This window comes from Hypanus sabinus, chromosome 6, assembly GCF_030144855.1.
Source record: "Hypanus sabinus isolate sHypSab1 chromosome 6, sHypSab1.hap1, whole genome shotgun sequence".
NCBI classification, from domain to species: Eukaryota; Metazoa; Chordata; class Chondrichthyes; order Myliobatiformes; family Dasyatidae; genus Hypanus; species Hypanus sabinus.
In genome coordinates, this window is record NC_082711.1 from 26,337,129 (window position 1) to 26,362,105 (window position 24,977).

The following is a 24,977-nucleotide window of genomic DNA, read 5'->3' on the forward strand; positions in this document are numbered from 1 at the left end:
ATTTATAAAAATGACAAAGAGAACAGATCCCTGTGGAACACCACTGGTCACCAACCTCCTAGCAGAATACGAACCATGTACAACCACCCTTTGCCCTCTGTGGGCAAGCCAATTCTGGATCTACAAAGCAAGGCCTCCTTGGATCCCATGCCTCGTTAAATTCTGAATGAGCCTTGCATAGGGAACCTCACCAAATGCTTTACTGAAATCCACATACACTTCATCCACTGCTCTACCTTCACCAATGTGTTTTGTTACGTTCTCAAAGAATTCATTTAGGCTTGAAAGGCATGACCTGCCCTTGACAAAGCCATGCTGACTATCCCCAGTCAAATTATGTCTCTCCAAATGCTCATAAATCCTGCCTCTCAGGATCTTCTCCAATAGCTTTCCCAGCACTGAAGTAAGACTCTCTGGTCTACAATTTGCTGGGTTATCTACTCCCTTTCTTGAACAAGGGAATAACATTTGCAATCCTCCAATCCTCTGGTATTTCTCCTGTCCCTATTGATGATGCAAAGATCATTGCCAGAGGCTCAGCAATCTCCTCCCTCACTTCCCACAGTAACCTGGGGCATATCCCATCTGGTCCCGGTGACTTAACCAACTTGATGCTTCCAAAACCTCCAGCACATCCTCTTTCTTAATCTCTATATGCTCAAGCTTTTCAGTCCACTGTAGGTCATCCCCACAATTGCCAAGGTCCTTTTCACTGATGAATATTGAAGCAAATTATTCACCAAGTATTCTGATACCTGTTCTGACTGCATTCACTCGTTTCCACAATCACACCTGATCAGTCCTATTCTGACATGGCTCATCCTCTTGTCCATACTTGTAGAATGCCTTGGTGTTTTCCTTAATCCTGCTCACCAAGGCCTTTTCATGGCTCCTACTAGCTCTCCTAATTTAATTCTTAAGCTCCTTCCTGGCAAACTTGTAATTTTCTAGAACTCTATCCATACCTAGTTTCTTGAACCTTTCTTTTCTTCTTAACCAGATTTTCCACATCCTTTGTACACAATGGTTCTTTTATCCTAACATCCTTTCCCTGCCTCAATAGAACATACCTGTGCAGAATGCCATGCAAATGTTCCCTTTGTGATTTGCAACATTTCTGCCATGCATTTCCCTGCAAACATCTGCTCCCAATTTATGTACCCAAGTTCCTGTCTAAAAACTTCATATTTTCCCGTACCCCAATTAAATATTTTCCCAAGTTGTCTGCTCCTTTCCCTCTCCAGCACCATGGTGAAGGAGATAGAGTTGTGTTCCCTGCCTCCAAAATGCTCTCCCACTGAGAGATCTGATACCTGACCAGGTTCTTTTCCCAATACCAGATCACGTACAGCCTCTCCTCTAGTTGGCTTATCTACATATTGCATCAGGAATCCTTCCTGAACACACCTAACAAACCACTCCATCTAAACCCCTTGCTCTAAGGAGATGCCAATCAATATTAGGAAAGTTAAAATCTCCCATCACGATAACCCTATTACTACTGCACAGTTCCAGAATCTGTTTCCCTAGCTGCTCCTCTATATCCCTGTTACTATTTGGGAGCAGGGGGTCTATAAAATCACCCAGTAGGGTTACTGTTCCCTTTTTTCTGACTTCCACCCACACTGACTCAGTAGATAATCCCTCCACGACTTCCTCCTTTTCTGCAGCTGTGACACTATCCCTGATTAGCAATGCTACACCCCCACCTCTTCTGCCTCCCCCCCCTTGTCCTTTTTGAAACATATAAAGCCTGGCACATTCAGCAGCCATTCCTGCCTCTGAGACATCCAGATGCCTATAATAGCCACAACATCATAATTTCACGTATTTATCCATGTTCTAACTTCTTCCACCTTGTTTATGATAACCTAGCATTAAAATAGTCACATCCCAAACCATCAGGCTGAGCAAATCTTTGCTCTGTCATCTGCCTATCCTTCCTCACAAACTCCCTACAAGCTGTCTCTACTTGTGTGCCAACTGCCCCATCCTCTGCCTCTTCACTTTGGTTTCCACCCTCCTGCAAATCTAGTTTAAACCCACCCCAAAAGCAAACCTCCCCCTCGCGCTCATGTGCAATGAAGGTGGAGTATTTTCACCAATACTTTGAAAGGGATCAAGAGTTTATTCAATTGAAAAGAAAGAAGTCCACAGACACTGGAAATCTGAAATAAAAACAAAAAATACCAGTTATGTAGCATCTGAGAAAAGAAACGCAGCCAATGCTTTTAGTCAGTGAACTTTCATCAGAACTGAGAAAACTTAGAAAATTAGAAAACCAACAGAAGAAAGAAGAGCTGGACAGGCACAATGGGCTGAGGAACCACCTCCTGTGCCTTAACATTATATGTTTTCATACATCAGAGTCTCATTCCCATTCTAACATTTGCCTATTTTTTTACACATGAATAAATATATATTTCCTAATTAGTTTAGTTCCTCCGCTAGTACAGCACTGTCTGTCATGCTATTACAATATTAGTGACCTTGGTTCAATTCCCACCACTGTCTGTAAGGAGTTTGCACATTCTCTCCGTGACCATGCAGGTTTCCTCTGGGTGCTCGGGTTTCCTCCCACATTTCAAAGATTAGTAGGTCGACTGGTCACATGGGTGTAATTGGGCTGCAAAGACTCATTCGGCTGGAAGGGCTTGTTACTGTGCTGCATCTCTAAATAAAATAAATAACAATCAATACAGTGGATTCTGGTTAATTGGGACTCATTGGGGCCAGTACATTTTGGCCAATTAAGCGCCTGCCCCAATTAACTGAAGTTTTGTGGAAATAGTTAAAAAAGGTATAAAAAAAGACAAAACTGTGACAAATTATGTATTTAAATGAAATATAGAACAAATTAGAACATTACCAATACTATTACATTACTATAAAACTGTGTATTAATTCCTAATATTTATCAACAGAGGAATTCATCCAGTGTACAATGCCATTTTCTTTTGATTGACGGCAAATAAACAGTATCAGTGCAGACACCTAATGGACTGCCTTCATACAATGCATTAGATGACTGCATGCTCCAAATCTTCAATTTCATTGTAATATCCAAGATGATTGTAGATTTCTTTAAATTCTTCATAGGTCCTAACTTGTTGAAGTAGTGAAATTGTTTCATTTTCACTTCCAGTTGTTTCTGACATCTCAAAGCCAGAATGCTTGAAACCAGTTCTGAGTTTTCTTACTACTTACTCCTCACCAAATGTCAGTGACAAATATCACTGCTTTTTGAGCACAAAGCTATTTAAATACTGTTTGCTCTAAGCACAGTGTAGTGTCTAACGATCATACAATACACGCGACCGATGCCATTTAGAAACCGTCCTAATTAAGTAGCATTGTGTCCCAAATAAACGAAGGGAATCAAGAGTAATTTTTCTCGGTTTTTTTCCCCATTATGCATTGCCCCAAATAAATTGCTACCCCAATTAACTGACAGACCTATTAACTGAAATCCATTGTATGTTCTTCTTGAAGTGTGACTCCTCTTCTGTGATATAGCCCTTGACCCATATCTCATCTTTTTTAAACAAGAGATAATCTGCAGATGCTGGAAATCTGAACAACACACACAAAATGTTGGAAGAACTCAGCAGGCCAGGCGGCATCTATGGAAAAAAGTACAGTCGACATTTCAGGCCTAAACCCTTTGGCAGGACTTTTGAATATCTTTTTTATAGAACTATCCCGTCTGGAAACAGGCTCTTCAGCACAACTTGTCCATGCTGATTGAAATGCATATATAAGCTAGTCCTATTTGTCCCTGCTTGACCCATGTCCCTCTAAATCTATCTAAATGTCTTTCCTACACATCTGTTCTCACTTCTTCTCTGGAAAAGAGTAGAGATCCCCAATCTTTAATTCCTATTTCACCAGCCTCCACATTTAATGGATCACTGTTCACAATTTCTGTAGGCTCCAACAAGACACATCTCCCCCCTCCCTTTCTCTTTCATCGCTTTGAAAATAATGCTCCCTTTGCTACTCTGCGGTCTGGTCTGTCCCTCCTGGACCTTCCCTGCTATATGTCACTTTCCCAGGTAACGGCCAGATTTGTGGCACCAGTCCTTTCTTCGCTTCCCTTCCCACTGCTCAGGGACCTGAGCAGCCCTTCCAGGTGAAGCAGTAATTCATCAGTCCATCTTCCAACCCAGTGTACTGGACTCAATATTCACAGTTTATTGACTATTTTGGAGAAACTGCACACACAGTTTGGAATGTGGAAGACCTGCATTCAATGCCCAGGAGTGTCCATGAGCTTCCTGTTCCTCCACGTCCTACTCCACTCCGACCTTTTAGTCTGCGACCTACTGCACTGCTACAATGAGGCAAACCGCAAGTTTGATGAATAGTGTAAGCTTTTTACTGTATCTTTGTGACTTGTGACAACAATAAACCAATTACAAATGACCAACGATCAATTACCAGAAGTACATCTGCAACAAGTAAGTGCAATTTTGTAAGCAGAGTGGAAACTGATGGGCTTTTTGGTTGCGTCACTGAATAAGTGAACTGGAGGGCATGAAGTCATGATCCAGAGATACAAGTTCAAATTTTGTTGTGGCAGCTGGGGGAATTTCAATTCATTTAATTTACTAAATCTGGAATTAAATGCTGGCATCGTTTATGGTGAGCATGGAACTATCGGACTGCCATTAAGGGAAAGAAATCTGCCATTCCCTACACAGCTTGGCCTATAATGAGACACAATTGTCAATTTCTAACTGTCTTCTGAAAAGATGCCAGGGCTCACTTGGTTGTACCAGTAAAGAGGGGCTGAAGTGGGGTCTGCCCCACCACTTCCTCAAGGTGTCCTAAAATGAGTAACAAGTGTAAGCCTTTCCTGTGACGCCAAACCCTGTGGATGAAATAAAGGGAAAACAAACCTACAATGTTCAACCCCAGTGGGCTTTTGAAATGACACACTTTAGTAATCCAGAAGTCTGCTGCTCAAATTAATATGCCAGGATCACAAATTCAGAGAACTGGATTGTGGAGGTGAAATTCCTGAGCACTCAAAAATCACTGAATTAATGAGGGGCTGTTGAACAATTCATAACAGTACTTTATTCTGCTGTGCTTATGTACATGCCTGCTGAGTGGAGAGGTTTGTCAAATCCCAGTTTCTCCCCTTCAGTTTTTTGGGTGCCTCCTCTCCTGAGAATATAATAATGGATGAATCTTTCTTTCATCTAAAGGGTGTGCACATTCTGTTGACGCTATCCTTAAACGTTACTGAGGATGTTTCCAAGCACGAATTCATCCCTGTCGGTAGCACTGATACAGCTGCAGCACCATCTGCTCGGCAGTGGAACTGGATTTTGGAGACAAGAGTACCTCACAAGGCTGCCACTGTGCAGTGCCTTAACGCGACTGACTGAGGATGGATTTCTAGGCGATCAATGGGATGGGGGCAGGGAGCTATTTTCCCTCACTACGTTACTAGAGGAGCAAATATTCAGGATCTTAATTAAAGGGGCAGATTGCAAGATGGAAATAAAAAAGAGATTAAATGCACAGAAGAAGCAATGATATTTCACGTCACATGCTGGTGATAATTAACCTGATTCTGATGATAAGAAAAAAAGGCTGATAATGTTGACAGATAAATGCTCACTATAGTAAACATTTAAAAAATCAGAGCAAAAAGTGGCAGCGTAGTTAACAAGTGGGAAAGAATGAACATGACTGAAGGATGGTGTATAACAGTGAAGATAGAGTGATAAACACAGGAGATTCTGCAGCTACTGGAAATCCAGAGTAATGCTGGAGGAATTCAGCACGTCAGGCAGTGTCTATGGAAAAGAGTAAAGAGTCTACGTTTGGGAAGGTGACCCTTCATCAAGACTGGAAAGGAAGGGGGAAAAAGCCAGTCTAAGGAGGTTGAGAGAAGGTGCACAAATTTGAAGGTAATAAGTGAAGCCAGGTGATGCACCATCAATAACTCTTGGAGACGTGAGGTGAGATATAGGCTTTTATTGACTGGAAGAAAGAACAAGCAGCAATTGACCAACACACTGCATCCTGGAGACTGAGACCAGGGCAGTGTCTCCAATCACCTTTATACAGGGGTCCGTGGGAGGAGCCATAGGAGCAGTCAGCGGGGGGGGGGGGGGGGCGTGTCCAGACAGGTATATGTAGTTCACCACACCAGGTGAGGAGGAAGGTAGGTCAGCAGAGGAGAGGGGATGAAGTGAGAAGCTGGGAACTGATAGGTGGGAAAGGTAAAGGGCTGAAGAAGAATGAATCTGAAAGAAGAGAAGAGTGGACCATGGGACAAAGGGAAGGAGGAGGGACAACAGAGGAAGCTGATAAGATGTAGTGATGTTCAGATTTAAAGATTTTAAAGCCTAGCTTTATATGTTGCTTGTAACATACCTATGTTACCTGAAGAGTAGACTATCTGTTGGATGGACGCAACCAACAACTCTGATAGAGGCAGATGCCAAGTTGTTAAGCTCATCAATGGGAGGTGGTGCTTTAGCTCTGCTGGCCCACCACCTCGAGGGAGTCTTGATCATAAGCGGGCCGAAACTCCCGAAGACAGGTGGCAGATCAACTGATGACCCCACTGGTGACAGCACAGGACAGTTAACATCTTAGTCCAGGTGTATTTTCAACTCAATTCTATACAGTGAAACACGCAGTGAAATGTAAATCAGAATGTCTGACACAGTCTGACTATGAGCTGGGATGGCCTGCGAGTGTTGCCATGCTTTTGTCACCAACATAGCATGCCCACAATGTACTAATCCTAACCCTAATCTGCACGCTGTTGGAGTGTCAGAGGAAACTAGAGCAGCTGGAGGAAACCCACACGGTCATGGGGAGAGCATACAGACAGTCTCCTTCCAGACTGCTGGCACTGTAAAGCATTATGCTAACCTACTGTGCCGTTGATATTCAATGCATGAGGATTTCAATCTCATTAAACTATTTCAACAAATTGAATAATATTCCCATGCTTTGATGTTCCTTCCCAATATTCCTGGATATTGGATTTGAAATAAAGGAATAATTGTGAAGCCCTGTTAATGTAACACCTTTCACACTTCTCTTGGGATCTCCTAAAGCTCCCTCCTACCTTTGAAATGATTTTGAAGGGATATAACGGAAAGAGGTTTGTACCATTTACTCAGAGAACATTCCACAAAAAAAAACAAAGCAGAAACATTGACTGTGCTTTCTCCTCCATGTTTGCGGCCTGACATGTTAAGTACCTCCAGCCATTTCTTCTCATGGCTGGAAGGTCAGATTTAGTCATTTTGATTCGGTAGATAACTGCTTGCTTTACTTTCTGATATGTTCACTTTTACAATTTTTGACTAGTTAAGTGTGAAGCCAGTGCATTGGTGTCAGCCCCCAAAAGAGAAGCCCCTCTTCAATGTTTCTGTGTTAGCATTCTTGTGGACAGTGGGTCATGCACTCTGAAAATCACAATAAATACCTGCACATCCTGGATGTTTGAAATATAAATGGAACACGCTGGAAACACTGTTGGGTGGAAAGAGAAAACAGAGTGAATGTTTCAAGTCCAAGACCTTTTGCCAGAAACTGAGAAGGAGAATAAACAAGTTGCTTTAGAGTAGCAGGAAAGATTGTGTAGAATAAAGGAAATATCACTGATAGAATGGGACCAAATGTGTTAACGTGGGTTTATTGTGTTAGGTGATGCTAAGAGCAGGACCATAGCACATCCAGCAGGTCAGGCCCTCCTAATAGAGATAGAAAAAAACAAAGATGGAATAGCTAGCTCTGATATTGATGGTAAATTCTGAATTATGAACATTAAATTATTTGATATTGAGACTGCAACACTGTGACCTGCCCAGACATCAGCTGAGCTGTCAGCCTTGAGCTTTGTATTGGTCCTCGTTGTAACAGTGTGGAAGCTATTGTCAGGTTGGTCAGGGAGGGGTATTTTCTTCAGTAGCAGGGATTGGGGTTGGAAGGGTGATGCACCATCAGTAACTCTCAGAGACGGGAGGCGAACGATAGGCTTTGATTAGCTGCAAGAGCCCACCACACAACATCCTGGAGACTGAGGGAGGAGCAGTGCCTCCATTCGCCTTTATCCAGGGGTCTGTGGGAGGAGCCACAGGAGCAGTCAGCAGAGGGGCGTGTCCAGACAGGTATATGTAGTTCACCACAAAGAGTCTTGGTAGGAAATCTGGAGGTTGTGGTATTTGATGGCACTGCTCTTGCTCAGTGTCCCATATTAGCTTTGCAAAGATTATAATTACCCAGATACAAACAGAAATAACCACAGAAATATTACCTAGCGCAGCTGACTTTCTGCACAAGACATTCAAAGAGGAGTTGGAAAGACACCTAAGTGGCCAAATTTCATCCCAAACTCCTTATGAAATTCTCCACACAAAGCTTCAGCTGCAAAACTGAAAGATAAGACCATCATAAACATGATTTTCATTTCCATAAGGTTAACATGTGGTTTACCTTGCTTACACCTGCTGCAAAGAAACAATTTTCAGTGAAGTATTAATTAAGTATCATTATGGCTGGTTTTAAAGCTAATAGGAACTGAGGAACAATGTGATAGATTTTAAAGTTCTTTTTTTTGAAATATTTTTAAACTCTGCTTTTCCTTCCCTTTCCTTTACTTCTTCTTAAGCCCATCAGCCCAAATGGGGCATAGGCTGCCGGCAGAGCTTGTCCTATGTCCTGGGATGAAGGTTGATTGACCCTATGGCTTCCACTGTCACCATTCGACTTTATGTGCCTTCTAGATGAATCACCATCTAGTATGGGGAGGTGTGCTACTACACAGGGTTGAAGTAAGCTGCAGAGAGTTGTAAAATTAGTCAGCTCCATCTTGGGGACTAGTCTCCACCGTATCCAAGATATCTTCAAGAAGTGATGTCCATCATTAAGGACACCCACTGCCCAGGACACTCTCTCTTCTCTTTGTTACCATCAGGAAGGAGGTACAGAAGCCTATAGGCACACACACAGGTTCCTCCCCTCTGCCATCTGATTTCTAAATAGACATTGAACTCATGAACACTACCTTACTAATACTTTATTTCTGTTTTTGCGCTACTTACTTGATTTAACTATTTAATGTTAAGGGCCAGGTTTTATTGGTGTGGTGTGCCAATAACAACCTGGCCCTTAACACCCAGAAGACCAAGGAGATTATTGTGGACTTCAGGCATGCTGGGAGCCACACTCACATTCCCATCTACATCAACGGAGCTGTAGTGGAGCGTGTATCAAGCTTCAAGTTCCTTGGTGTCCACATTTCCGAGGATCTCACCTGGTCCCTGAACTCCTCCATCCTGATCAAAAAGGTGCAATAGTGCCTTTATTTCCTGCGGAGCATCAAGAAAGCTACTTGGATACTGACGGACGTCCCAGGATACCGACGGACTTTTACCGCTGTACCATTGAGAGCATACTCACCAACTGCTTCTCAGTGTGGTGTGGGAATTGTCCCGTATCGGACCGCAAAGCATTCCAGCGGGTGGTGAAAACTGCCCAGCGGATTATCGGCACCTAATTGCCCACCACTGAAAACATCTAGCATAAACGCTGCCTGGGCAGGGCGAAAAGCATATTCAAGGATGCATCTCACCCTAACCACTGACTTTTTATTCTCCTCCCATCCATTAGGCGCTACAGGAGCCTCCGCTCCCGCATCAGCAGGCTCAGGAAGAGCTTCTTTCCCGCGGCTGTGACCCTGATGGACCTCACATCACAGCGCTAAGCAGTAATGCACCCATATTGTACTGTCTCAGTACTTTTATATTTGTGTGCTGTAGCACTTACTTTTTATTCACAGTTATTTTGTAAATATTTTGCATTTCTGGTTAGACGTTAATTGCATTTCATTGGCTTTGTATCTGTACTTGGCACAATGACAATAAAGTTGAATCTAGTCCAATCTAATATTCAGAAATTCAGCTTTTTCTCTTTATTTATCAAGTATTGTACAGTTGGCACAAAGTTAACAAATTTCACATCAGATGAAGGATCTCAGCAGGTTAGGCAGCATCCATGATGGGGTGAGGGCAGATGTGCACAAAATGGAAGAGATGTGGGTGAGGGCGGAGTTGATGGGGGAGGAAGGGAAACCCTTTATTTGGTTCTTTTCCAACACCTCTGTCCCCTTTCTCAATCTCTTTGTCTCCATCTCTGCAGACAGTCTATCTACTGATATCTTTTATAAACCCCCTGACTCTCACAGCTATCATGACCATACCTGTCCCTACCCTGTCACGTGTAAAAAGTGCCATCCCCTTCTCTTAGTTCATCCATCTCTACTGCATCTGCTCTCAGGATGAGACTTTTCATTCCAGAACGAAGGAGATGTCCTCCTCCTTCAGATAAATGGGCTTCCTTTCCTCCACCATCAACACTGCCTTCACCCGCATGGCTTCCATTTTGCACACATCTGCCCTCATGCCATCCTCTCTCTGCCAAACCAGGGATAGGGGTCCCCTTATCCTCACCATTCCCCACTTCTGTTTCCCTCTTTCACCTTATCTACGCATCACCTGCCTCTGGTGCTCTTTCACCTTCCATAGCCTTCTGTCCTCCCAGATTCCCCCTTCTCCAGCCCTTTACCTCTTTCACCAATCAACTTCCCAGCTCTTTACTTCAGCCCCCCACTCCAGGTTTCACCTATCACCTTCCACCTTGTACTTCTCCCTCCCCTCCCTTCACCACCTTCTTACTCTGACTTCTCCCTTTCCTTTCCAGACCTGATGAAGGGGCTTGGCCTGAAAAGTCGACTGTTTTCTCTTTTCTATAGATGCTGCCTGCTCTGCTGAGTTCCTCCAGCATCTTGTGTGTATTGCTCATGAATATAAACGTGGATTTCTGACCTTGAGTGGAAAAGTTAAATGCAAGGAAGTGGTTTAGTACCCAATGGTATTAATATTGAATCTTCTAAAATCTGGTGAACCTCATCTGCAGGATTCCTTTCTGATTACCAGTCCATCCGGTTCCTCTCTGCCTTGATCACCTTTTCTATTCCTTCTGCTTTGCACCACCTATTCCCACCCCCAATCTTACTGAATTTGTTACTCTCTTCACCCTGATTCTATCTGCCCATTATTCCTTCGATATCTTGTTGTACATCACCTTTCTGCTTTTGTCTCTACCTTGCTCCTCCCCTCCCCTCACTTTATTCCATCCACATAGCTTGCAGTTCTTTACTTGTCTGTACCTGTCATCCACTATCCTGTCACCTCCTTCCCCACTTAGCTCCAGGAGCCCACCGGCCCCATTTTACCTGGTTCTGACTATCATCTATCAGCCTCTGTCTCACCCATCCCTTTCACCTTTTTATACTGGCAGTATCGGAAGGATGTAGAAGCTTTAGAGGGGGTGCCGAGGAGATTTAACAGGATGCTGCCTGGATTAGAGATAATGTGTTATGAGGATAGGTTGAGTGAGTTAGGGTTTACCTTATTTGAGTGAAAGAGGATGAGAAGTGACTTGGTAGAGGTGTACAAGATGATAAGATGCATAGATCAAGTGTATAGCCAGAGACGTTTTTCCAAGACAGAAATGGCTAATACCAGCGTACATAATCTTAATGTGATTGGAGGAAAGAAAAGGGGGGGGGGTGGCATACGCCGAGTGGGAAGTGCATGGAATGCCCTACCAGGGGTAATAGTGGAGGCAGATATATCCGGGGCATTTAAAAAAAACTGTTAGATAGGCACATGGATAATGGAAAAATGGAGGACTATGTGGAGAGAATGGATAGATTGAGCTTAGAGTAGGTTATAAGGTTAGCAGAACATCATGGACCAAAAGCCTGTTCTGTGCTGTAATGCTCTACGTTCTATGTCCTAGCATCTGCAGTATAATGTGTCTTCAGGTATGAGTTCTATTTACCTGTATTTTTCCTTTTTCTCTTGTTCTGTTGCTCGGTTACCTCGGTTTAAATGTTTTACTTTTAAGAACACGGGAATTTCCTTTTAAGAAGTCCGTGTATAGTTCTGAGCATGTCCAGTGTCTTTAGTGAGGAAAATAGCTTTTGTTTATATACTGTTTGGCAGTCAGTCTGTATAATTACTCATAAATATGAGCACTGAAACAATCCAGTTTACTGGTCCAGTGTTTCAAAACATTCTCTCTAGACTTGCTTTTCTATCAGCTTTTTGATCTCCACTGTGCTGGGAGATCAAAACCTGATGAAGTGATCGCTTGCAGGACTCTTCCATTGAGTCCACTGAACTGGCCCTGACCCCCTCTGACCCAGACCTACTGCCCTTGGTTTTGCGCAATGTTCCAGTCATGTTCAGAATATACACTCAGTGGCCACTTTATTGGGTATACCTGCTTGTAATTGCCAATATCTAATCAGCCAATCATGTGGCATCATCCCAATGCATAACAGCATGCAGACATAGTTAAGAGGTTCAGTTGTTGTTCAGATCAAACATCAGAATGGGGAAATTGTGATCTAAGTGACTTTGACAGTGGAATGATTGTTGGTGCCTGATGGGGTGGTTTGAGTATCTCAGACGCCGCTGATCTCCTGGGATTTTCCTGCACAACAATCTCTAGAGTTTACAGAAAATGATATGAAAAACTTAAAACATCCAGTGATTGGCAGTTCTGAGGGTGAAAACACCTCGTAAGTGAGAGGGGTTGGAGGAGAATGGCCAGACTGGTTCAAGCTGACAGGAAGGCGACAGTAACTCAAATAACCACGTGGTAAAACAGTGTTGTGCAGAAGGGCATCTCTGAACATGCAACATGTCGGACCCTGAAGTGGATGGGCTACAGCAGCAGAAGGCCATGAATGTACACTGAATGATCTCTATATTAGGTACAGGTGGGACCCAGTGGGGAACACCCGCTCTGTGAGTAGGCACAATACAGCTTTTCTGCTGAATTCTGGATAGGGATTCTGCCTCTGTCATTCAACTAGCCCAATCTTTTGCAACTTCACCCCTCTCTTAACCAGTCTCTTCAGCCTTCCAGCATCACCCTTCATCTCCTAGGCTCCAGGAGAAAAAAGGAGTCCCAGCTTATCTAGCCTCCTTTAGAAAGCACAGATAGAGTGCAGTCAGTAGTCTTTTCCCCAAAGATGGAGAATCAAGGACTTGAGGGCTCAGGCTTAAGGAAAGAAGGAAACAGATTTAATAAAAATTTGAAGGGATACTTTTTATATAAAAGGTGGTACGCATGTGGAATGAGCTGACAGAGGAAATGGTTGACGCAGGTACAAAAATAATTTTTAAAAGACAGTTGGACAGCTACATGGATAGGAAAGGATTAAACAGTTATGAGCCAAATGCTGGCAAATGGGACTACCTTAGATGAGGCATCTTGTTCAATATGGAACAATTGGGCCAACTAGCCTATCTATTTTTGTGTGATGAACACTGTGAAGTCTCCAGTCCTATTTGCTTATGGGCAAGAGCAAAGTCTAACTCTAGTTATGTGAAGGCAGCTTGTTTGATTACACATTCAATACTTTTGATGAGTAAATATGTCAGAGTAAAATTTTCTACATAGGAACAATATGGTTGATATTCCAGGCCAAGACCCTTCATCAGGACCTGATGAAGTCCTGACTAAGGATCTCAGACCAGAAAGTCAGCTGTTCATTTTCCTCCATAGATGCTGCCTGACCTGCCAAGTTTCTCCAGCATTTTGTTTGTGTTACTCTGGATTTCCAGCATTTGCAGAATCTCTTGTGTTTAAGGTTTGGATGTTGACTGCTGATTCATGCTCTCTGGTTTTTGTATCTTTTGCCTGACCAGAGAGAGGAGGACAGAGAATAACCATGACTGACAAGGTCCTTGATTATGTTAGCAGAAAGTGTAGACAGACCCGATAGAAAGAGGCTGGTTTGCTTGATGGACCATGCTGTGTTGACAACTGCAATGTCTTGTAGTCTTGGCCAGAACAGTTACCACATGGACCCACGATGAGTCTGGACAGGATACTTTCTCCAGTGCATCTGTAATAATTGGTGAGAGTTATTAATGACATGCTGCTTTTCCCTAGCCTGCTGAAGAAGTAGAGGTGCTAGTGTAAACACAAGATATTCGCCAGTTGCTGCAAATCCAGGTAACACACAGAGATGAAGAGTTTCAGCCTGAAACATCGACCATTTATTCCTCTCACAAGTGCAAGGGGATTTTGCAGATGCTGGAAATTCAGAGTAACACACAAAATGCTTGAGGAACTCAGAAGGTTAGGCAGCATCTATGGAAAGGAATAAACAGTTGATGCTTCAGGTCTTGATGAAGGGTCTTGACTGTTTATTTCTTTCCATAGATGCTGCCTGACCTGTTCAGTTCCTCCAGCAGTTTGTGAGGTGCTAGTGTGTATTTTTTTGTTTGGCCACGACATCCATATCACCTCCTCCTCAGAACCCTTTTCTATCTCCCTCTTTGCTCTCTTCCAGCAACTTGTCCTGCTTTGTGCACGCTCTGCTAATTCTCCTAGACATGATGTATTGCGAGGGGAATGCCACTGAAGCATCCATGTCTGCGAACAACTGGTTTGTGCAGAATCCTTGAAGTCAGCAACATGTCATTCAACACCTCCCTGTCGACTTTGCAATTCAAAAGAAATATAGAAATCATCAAACACTTGTAGAATAATATTAGCAGCCAGAAGAAATCAAGCAACAACTAGCTTGTAAGAAGTCAATGATCCCTTTAAACAGGTGTTTGGGGCAGTTCCTTCCTGTTGCTCATGTTCAGAAGTTTAGAGAAGGCAGTAGCTGAAGCATTGTGAGCTCAAGGGGGAACTGGTATCATCACACGTTGACATTGTAGTCTGTGTGCTTCCCATGTCTGTCCGCTGTATGTGGTTTAAAGCCTGCCCCATAGTTGCATCTTATGCAATGTGCCCCATTTGGAGCTCAAACTAACCAAACAAAAGGTGGAATGTGTCTGAATAGTTTGAACAGGCCTGATCTCTTTTGTATTTTGAGATCTACATACATCCACACACGCATGGTCTTGACCTCTTTGACCTCTCTGTACACTCACTCTATCTCTAAACTCTCGTGTTTCTCCATTCCACTTTACTATCCCTGCCAGCCTTCACTCCTCTGATCCCAAATGATCAGTCGTCAGCAAAGACCTCAGCTGCTTCATCTACCACCCCATCTCTATGAATCTCCAAAGAAACTGCCTAATTTGCTGAAAACGAGGATCTCATACTATCTTTCCTTTCAGTAAGTCCTGATGAAGGCTCTCGGCCCGAAACGTTGACTGTTCTTCTCCCTATAGGTGCTGCCTGGCCTGCTGTGTTCCAGCAACATTTTGTGTGTAATTTGCTGAACCAGCATTTTCGGAGTATATTTCTAAGATATTCCCACTGCTCTATACATCCATTCCCCACCTTCTCTGTGAACAAAAGCTAATTTATTTTTCTTTCTTTCACATTTCTGATGAAGCCTATAAGAAAATAGGAGCAGAATTAGGCCATTCAGCCCATCGAGTCAGTTCCACCATTCCATCATGGCTGATTTATTCTCTCTCTCACCCCATTCTCCTGATTTCTCCTTGAAATCTTTGACGTCCTTACTAATTAAGAATTTATCAGCCTCCACTTTAAATATAGCCAATGACTTGGCCTCCACTGCCATCTGTGGCAATGAATTCCACAGATTCACCACCCTCTGGCTTACAAGATTCCTCCCCACAAAAACATGAAAATCTGCAGATGCTGGAAATCCAAAGCACAAAATGCTGGAGGAACTCATCAGGCCAGGCAGCATCTGTGGAAAAGGTTAAGCACTTGACGTTTTGGGCCAAGACCCTTTATCAGGACTGGAAAGGAAGGGGAGAAGTCAGAATCGGAAGGTGGGGGGAGGGGAGGAAGAAGTACAGGGTGGCAGGTGAGAGGTGAAACTGGGAGAGTGTGAGGGGTTGAAATAAAGAGTTGGGAATTTGATTAGTGGAAGAGATACGGGGCTGCTGAAGGGAGAATCTGATAGGAGAGGATAGAAAGGGAGCACCAGAGGGAGGTGATGGGCATATAAGATGAGAGAGGCAAACAGGAATGAATTGAATGTACAAGCAGCATCAGCTCTCCGCCCCCTCAGTCATTCTAGCATAACGCATCAGCATTCCCACCATTTGCCATGCAAGCTCCCAAAGCTCCCAAAGAGAGACCATGGACTACAGTCCATCAAACGTACTCCAATGTATCCGACATCTCACCTGCTGTCTCTCTCTCTGACAAGGGAGAGACAGATATCATTCCTTCCAACGTGAGAGGGGGACAACAGTCGCTATTTTGATGTTACTGTCGGTCTGAGGTAACGCATTTTATTTCGAGTTTCCCGATTCGAGAATCAGCAGCAAACTCTTTCCCACCTCCGAGAGAGAGATTGACTGATTACCGAGTGTGGAGACCTCCGACCGCTGATGTTTCGACTCCCGCTGCGCTTCAGTTTACAACACGGGTGAGAATTCATGTCCACAAGATGACCAACTTCAGGACATTCTGAAACGCGGCCGATCAGCGAGCTCCAAGAATGGGAACATGCTGCCGTATAGGAAGTAGTCTGAGAGCTTCTGTGGGACAATGATCCTGAGAGGACCACAGCCATGCTAAAAAGGAAAATAGAAGCATTAGGATAGGAAGAATTTAACTGTTTTGTTGATGAGCTGGAAAAAGTCGCCCTCTCGCACCTTCTTTAGTTCCGTCCATCTTTAGCTGTACTTCAAGATTCAAGATTGTCATTCATCGGTACCTGAGCATAAAGGAGAACAAAATGATTATTACTTTGGATCCGGTACAGCATAAAAAAGCGCAATAATGTATTGGCTGAGACTGCGCAAGATGCAATATAAACGCAGGCTTATTATTTCCCTTCATTTGCTCCTTCCTTTTCTCACTTCTTCCTTCCACAGTTTTCTTCCTTCTGTTATTTGCATCATTTATCACTGACGCCTGAAAGCAGCCTGAACGTTTTCACAAAGATCTTCATCTGGAATGTTAAGCTTTTGGATGTTGATAGACAGGCTGCCATTCCGGCTTGTATAAAAACGTGAACATGACACAATGAAAAGTTTTGTCTTTCTGACTCGGTTCAGCATGATTCATTTTAATCATTCTTTTCTGGCTTCTACACCCGAAGGTTTGACTCATGTCATCCGGAGATTCCAGCAGCATCTCATTGGAGAAGTCAGACTTTAACAATGCCAAGCTGAAGAGTTCTGATAAAAGCCTTGGACCAGTTTCTCTTTCCACAGACGCTGCCTGACCTGCTGGGTGTAACAGTTTCTGTTTATTCTGGCGTCTGGCTGCTGACTTCATTGCAAAATGGTCCTTCCTAGACATCCCCCTTTCAGGAAGGTGGCATCCACCGTCAGGGACCACCATCATCCAGGACATGCTCTCTTTTTGATGCAAGAGATTCAGGAGTCTGAAAACACACACATCAAGGTTCAGCAACAGCTTCTTCCCCACTCCCGTCAGGTTCTTAAACCAACCTAAAATAAGTTTCCATCAACTTATTTTGACTTATTGCAATGTGCTATGCTGCTGCAACATAAAGCAGATTTTCTTGGCATTTACACCCCACGCACATATGACTACAATGATAAACTGGAATTTGAACTTGAATGCAGTTAATTAGACAATCTGATAAAAAATATAAATTGACTGTCTCCAATTATCAACTAGTTTTCTCTCTCTCTCTCTCCGTCTTGTTTTACGGCGGTTGGCACCCAGCTTAATGGTGCATTACCGCCTCCTTCTGCGCCGGAGTGTGCGATGGACTCACATTCTAAATTCCTTCACCCAATCGCACACATACACATACCCTAACCTACACTTGATCCTCCCCATCCTAGTACCCTATTTCTGTTTATCCATCATATCCTATAAAAACCCCCTGTACCAACTAGTTTTCTAATATCCATTAGGTGAAGGAATCTGCTGTCCTCACCTAGTCTAGCCTGGCCCAGCACTAAGGACATCTAAAGGTGATGCCTTAAAAGGGGGCATCCATTATTAAGGACCCCCATCACCAGGACACCTTCTCATTGCTACCTTCAGGGAGGAGGTTCAGGAGCCTGAAGACACGTACTCAATATTTTAGGAACAGCTTCTTTCCCTCTGCCATCAGATTTCTGAATGGACAATGAACTGACCTATGAGCACTACCTCATTACTTCAGCTTATATTTTTCACTATTTATTTAATTTTTAATATATTTCTTATTGTAATTTATAGCCTTTTAATGTGTTGCAGTGTACTGCTGCCTCAAAACAACAAATTTAATGACAGATGTTAATGATTTTAAACGTGATTCTGATTCTAGTGTGACTTCAGATGCAAACCAAAGTGATTAGTTGTTAAACACCCTTTGAAATGGTCACTCCGTTCAAGGACAATTCAATGAACGGCAACAAATGCTGGAGTTGTCAACAATGTTTATATCGTATAAATGATTTAAAAAAATGATTACTTCAGTGACTCTTCTCAGGACCCAGTTTATACCACTGGGGTGAAATTGCCAGAGTCCCACATTAGCGAAAGAATTCTTAAGGATTTCCTATGGAATTTCTTTGTCGGCTGTTTAAACAGCTGCATGACAATCTATGTAAAATGCACAGGTTAATCTGTCTGCTAAAATAGAAGACAATGGAGACTCAGCCACTGCACTAAGCTTTCAGAAGCAATTTTCTTATTTAAACCTTTTCACTCTTCACAAGGAATTTAAGACATTCAGCCAAATTAGAAATAGGTCGGACTTCACTACAAATAAATAGTGTGGTCGAAAGGCCAAAGCCCGATTGAAAATGTTGGAAAGGCAACAGCAACTGAAAAGATTTAAAGATTAGCTTTATTTGTCACATGAACATTGAAACATGTAGTGAAACGTGCCTTTTTATGTCAGCGACCAGCATGGTCTGAGGATTGTGCTGCAGCAGTTTGCAAAGGCGCCACACTTCTGGTGCCAACATAGCATACCTGCAACTCACTAACTCTAACTCCACGTCTTTGGATTGTCAGAGGAACTGGAGATCCCGGAGGAAACACACACAGTCTCGGAGAACGTGCAAACTCCTCACAGATAGTGGCGGGCATCGAGCTCTGATCAGTGATCACTGGCCAGACTCTAACAGTCAGTCAGTGAGTCAGTGATTGTGTCAGGTTATAAAAGTATTCTCTCAAATCAAAGACTGTGGAGCCTATTGCAAAACACACACTGTTAAATCGGCAGTTGTTATATAATCATTTATTTTTAATGTTGAATAACATTATTCAATGTGGCACAGCCAGTCAAGCCATTGCCTCACAGCCCCAGAGACAATGGCGTTCAGTCCTCACTTTGGGTACAGTTTGTGTGGAGTTTTTCCATTCTCCTTGTGACTGATACATGCATATTGACGCAATCAGAATCAGGTTTATTATCAACGGCATGTGATGTGAAAGTTTTTAACCTAGCAGCAGCAGTTTGGTGCAATACATAATCTAGCAGAGAAAAAAATACTAATAAATGAACAGGTATATCAATTATGTATATTGAATAGATTAAAAATGTGCAAAAATAGAAATATTGTATTTAAAAAAAAAGTGAGCTAGTGTCCAAAGGTTCAAAGTCCATTTAGGAATCGGATGGCAGAGGGGAAGAAGCTGTTCCTGAATCACTGAGTGTGTGTCTTCAGGCTTCTGTACCTCCTACCTGATGGTAACAGTGAGAAAAGGGCATGGCCTGGGTGCTGGAGGTCTTTCATAATGGACACTGCCTTTCTGAGACACCGCTTCCTAAAGATGTCTTGAGTACTTTGTAGGCTAATACCCAAGATGGAGCTGACTAGATTTACAATCTTCTGCAGCTTCTTTCGGTCCTGTGCAGTAGCCCCTCCATACCAGACAGTGATGTAGCCTGTCAGAATGCTTTCCATGGTACAACTATATAAGTTTTTAAGTTTATCTGTTGACATGCCAAATCTCTTCAAACTCCTAATAAAGCATAGCCACTGTCTTGCCTTCTTTATAATTAATTTGCTATGTTGGGACCAGGTTAGATCCTCAGAGATCTTGACACCCAGGAATTTGAAGCTGTTCGCTCTCCACTTCTGATCCCTCTATAAGGATTGGTATGTGTTCCTTCATCTTACCCTTCCTGAAGTCCACAATCAGCTCTTTCGTCTTACTGACGTTGAGTGCCAGGTTGTTGCTGCAGCACCACTCCACTAGTTGGCATATCTCACTCCTGTGCGCCCTCTCATCACCACCTGAGATTCTACCAACAATGTCAGCAAACTTATAGATGGTGTTTGAGCTATGCCTAGCCACACAGTCATATGTATATAGAGAGTAGAGCAGTGGGCTAAGCACACACTCCTGAGGTGCGCCAGTGTTGATAGTCAGCGAGGAGGATACGTTATCACCAATCTGCACAGATTGTGGTCTTCCGGTTTGAAAGTCGAGGATCCAATTGCAGAGGGAGGTACAGAGGCCCAGGTTCTTCAACTTCTCAATCAGGATTGTGAGAATGATGGTGTTAAATGCTGAGCTGTAGTCCGTGAACGGCATCCTGACACAGGTGTTTGTGTTGTCCAGGTGGTTTAAAGCCATGTTGTGAGCCATTGACATTGTGTCTGTCGTTGACCCATTGTGGTGAAAGGCATATTGTAATGGGTCCAGGTCCTTGCTGAGGCAGGAGTTCAGTCTAGTCATGACCAACCTCTCAAAGCATTTCATTACTGTTGATGTGAGTGCTACCGGGCAATAGTTGTTAAGGCAGCCCACATGATTCTTCACAGAGTCATCAGGTGCAGCAGGGATCTTCACAGCTGTAGTTGTGTTCTCCCTTTCAAAGTGTGGATAGAAGGCGTTGAGTTCATCTGTTAGTGAAACATTGCTGCCATTCATGCTATTGGGTTTTGTTTTGTAGGTAGAAATGTCCTGCAGATCCTGCCAGAGTTGCCGTGCATCCAATGTCGCCTCCAACCTCATTCAAAATTGTCTCTTCGCCCTTGAAATCGCCCTCCGCATATCATACCTGGTTTTCTGGTACAGGCCTGGGTTGCCAGATTTGAACGCTACACATCTAGCCTTCAGCAGATGACATACCTCCTGGTTCATCCATGGCTTTTGGTCTGGGAATGTGCTGTAAATCGTTCTGGGCACACTCTCATCCACACAGGTTTAAATTAAGTCAGCAACAACTGCAGCATACTCATCCAGGTTCGAAGATGAATCCTTGAATACTGTCCAGTCCACTGATTCAAAGCAGTCCTGTCGGCGCTCCTGTGCTTCCCTTGTCCATACCTTCTTGGTCCTCACTGCTGGTGCTGCAGTCTTCAGTCTCTGCCTGAACTCAGGGAGTAGAAGTACAGCCAGGTGATCAGACTTCCCGAAGTGAGGGCGTGGATTAGCAAGGTAGGCATTCTTGATGGCGGTGTAGCAATGGTCCAGTGTGTTGTTTCCTTTGGTATTGCAAGTAATCTGTTGATGTTAATTGCTTAGTGATTTTTTTAGACTGGCCTGGTTAAAATCTCCCAAAACGATGGTGAAGGCGTTAGGGTGTGCTGTTTGTTGCACGTTGCTCCCATTGCTCAGATCATCTAAAGCCTGCTTGACATTGGCCTGAGGTGGAATGTAAACTGCTACCAAAATGACCCCAGAGAACTCCTGTGTAGGTAGAAAGGATGGCACTTAACTGCTAGATATTCCAGGTCTGGTGAGCAGAATTGGGACAGCACTGATCTATTTGTGCAACAAGAAGTGTTGATCATGAGGCATACTCCTCCACCTCTGCTTTTGCGAGACTATAGATCTATTCTGACAGTGTACAGCAAACCCGTCGTTCTGAATCGCTGCATCCGGTATGGAAGGGGTTGACCAGGATTCTGTGAAACAAAGACACATGCGGTCCTAATGTCCCTCTGATTCAGCACCCTAGCTCTGAGATAATTGCTTTTATTCACCAGAGACTGCATGTTCGCCTGCAAGATAGTCGGTATAGGGAATTTAAAATCCCTTTTCCTTAAATGCACTCGTAACCTCCATCTACACCTGCGCTTCCTCCGAGGTGTCCTCCGTAGGCGCTTCCGACCACAGTCGATGTTGTTTCCGTCAGTTTTAAGCAGCGATAGTTCATTTAAATGCATTAAGACATATTTGATGACCGTACTGACCTTGGAAGCAGTTGTGCCTTTCAGCTGTATCAGGCTGAAGTGGGAATATTTAATCATATCCGCTGAGAGTTCTGCTGCTACTGGAGTCACACCTAGGTGCCCCGGAAGTAATCACAAGGAAAGCATGCTTCTGGCTATATCTCACTGGGTGCTTGAGGAGGTTTAGTATGTCAACAGACTGGTAAACTTCTACAGCACAGTATTCTGATCGGTTGTGTCACTGACAGGTTCAGAGGCTCCAAAGCAAAGGATTAAAATATGTTGCAGAAGGTTATAGGCTCAGCCAGTTCCATCACAAACACAACCCTCCCCACTGTGAAGGGCACTCTTCACCAGGTGCTGTCTCAAAAGGGCAGGATCCATTCACCCTTCAGAATATACCCTCTTCTCCTTACCACTGTCAAGGTGGAGGCACAGGAGCCTGAGGACATACACTCAACATTTTAGAAATAGATTCTTTCCTTCTGTCATTAGATTTCTGAAGGGTCCATGAACCCATGAACACTACCTCACTGTTTTGTGATATTTTGTATGTATTTCTCGTGAAGCCACGGGAACAGGTGGTGGATGGTTGTATGATCAGCTGGCGTGTATCAGAAGTCCTGGTTGTGTGATCACTGATGGCAGGCAGGCAGTCTCTGGAGAGTATTGATTATGGCTGGGGTCACCCCTCTTGTCTGGGAGAAGGCAATGGCAAACCACTTCTGCAGAAGCATTTGCCAAGAACAATTATGGTCCTGGAAAGCCCATGATCGCCCAGGTCATATGACATGGTACACAACGAGCAAATGAACTTCAATACAATAGTCAGCTTTTTTATGAGCAATCAAAACAAGTACTAATGATAGCTCCTTGTGGATGTACCTCATTGGTGTTTGATATCTGTGATATAGATCAGTTTAAAGCTCCTTGACTGACAGGTAATTCTGTCAGATCTGTCAATAATGATCTGGCGCTCTCTCTGAGATCTGCCCTGATGATAATATGCACACGAGAATTTCATGGAAATGAGAGTGCAGGGATCAAGTACAGATATTCAGTTGAGAACAGAGGGAAGAGGTACAGATATTCAGTTGAGAACAGAGGGAAGAGGTACAGATATTCAGGAGGCAAGCCTGGTGCTGACAGAGGGTCACTTTCCTCAGAGCTCTGGCTGGAGTTTTGCCATACACTAAGAAATGTGGTGTTGAGCAGAAAGAATGTATAAGCATGAAGCCACACTTCTCTTTTCTTGTGTTAACACCAGTATGAGTTCCAGCTCCTCTTTGGTATGGAGACACTACTGTCAGACTTCTAAACCAATCACTTCTTTCATGCCAACTTCCCAATGGTGCTGCCCTGTTCTCAGTCTCTTAATTCCACTTCTCTTGGATATTCTATTGTCACTTTATTACGTCTTTTGCACGAACTCAGAAAACACTACTGTCTTTGCACGTCCTGGTTTTTGTACTCACCTCTGTATTGTTGTATTTGTTTTTGCCATTTGTGCTGTCGACTTTATGAGCTTCACAGGAGTAAGCAAATTCGTTGCATCTTTGTGTATGACCATAAACTAAATCAAGCAAAACTAACCTTACTTCTTAGGTTTGAACTAGCATCCATTCGGACATTTTCGGAGTTGGAATTTTTCCAAAGTTGTACTATTGCCTCTAGCAATTTGTGAAGGTTGGTCGGGTACTGGGAATTTGGAGCGCACCTCATGACACCCGTGTGACTTGTATGTGTACACCAGGACTTTTTAAAGATTAGCTTTATTTGTCACATGTATATTGAAGCATTGACACATACAGTGAAATGCATCTTTTGCATCAATGACAAACACAGTCCAAAACTGTGTCCGAGAACAATCCGCAAGCATCACCATGCCTCTGGCTTCAACTTAAGAACATAAGAAATAGGAGCAGGAGTCGGCCACCTGGCCTGTCAAGCCTGCTCCACCATTCAATAAGATCATGGCTGATCTGACCATGGAATCATTTCCACCTACCTGCCTTTTCCCCATAACCCTTAATTCCTCTATGATGCAAAAATTTATCCAAACTTGCCTTCAATATACTCACTGAGGTAGCCTCCACTGCTTCATTGGGCAGAGAATTCACCACAGATCCACCAGTCTTTGGGAAAAGCAGTCCCTCCTCATCTCCATCCTAAATTTACTTCTCCAAAGCCTGAGGCTACGTCCCCTAGTTCTAGTCTCACCTATCAGTAGAAACAACTTTCCTGCCTCTATCTTATCTATCCCTTTTATAATTTTATGTTTCTGTAAGATCTCCTTTCATCCTTCTACAATTTACTAACACTTCATAATCTATATGTCTTTGGAATGTGGGAGAGAACTGGAGAACTACTTCTTACATTCAGCAGCAGGAATTGAACCCTGATTGCTGGTACTGTAAGGTTTTACACTAGCCGCTAGGCTACAATACTGCCAGAAGTGATTACATTTCTGGAGTACTGTACTGGCTGTTCAATAGTCTTAGAGATGGGGTGTAGAGGATTTGCAAGCTGCCCACCGTGTAGAACTTACTCTCTCCTTGACATTATTGGGGTGCAAAAACAGAACCATCAGGATTGTCACAGAGGCTGCTGAGCAAGCCTCCAGAAGGCTATGGATCAAGGGGTGTGACCCGTGAACGAATGCTGCCGGGACACAAGCCAGGGCCTGATCAACCCTGGCTGGGTCGCTTGGACGAGGATTTCTTATGGTGAAAGACCCGAAGCACCGGATGACCTCAGGTTACATCACTGATGATGAGTCCCGGTGTGCCTGCGCGGATGCACCTCAGCAGAATAGGAACTGTTCTTGAACCTGGTGGTGCATCTTAAAGCTTTTGTATCTCTTGATCTCTT

At 43.5% G+C, this 24,977-nt stretch overlaps 1 long non-coding RNA gene across 3 annotated transcripts; it reads right to left on the minus strand.

The window, feature by feature from the left end:
- Positions 1-2,133: 2,133 nt before the first annotated feature.
- On the minus strand, positions 2,134-23,729 carry LOC132395367 (uncharacterized). 3 transcript variants are annotated; one of them, XR_009512590.1, is made up of 5 exons: positions 23,582-23,729; positions 16,659-16,720; positions 16,185-16,577; positions 7,463-7,509; positions 2,134-2,168 (listed from the first exon to the last, which is right to left on the minus strand). It is a non-coding gene; the product is annotated as an uncharacterized LOC132395367 (long non-coding RNA). The 3 variants fall into 3 exon arrangements; XR_009512591.1 differs by lacking the exons at positions 2,134-2,168; positions 7,463-7,509 and adding an exon at positions 9,935-13,963; XR_009512589.1 differs by lacking the exons at positions 2,134-2,168; positions 7,463-7,509 and having other exon boundaries at positions 9,935-16,577.
- Positions 23,730-24,977: the final 1,248 nt, after the last annotated feature.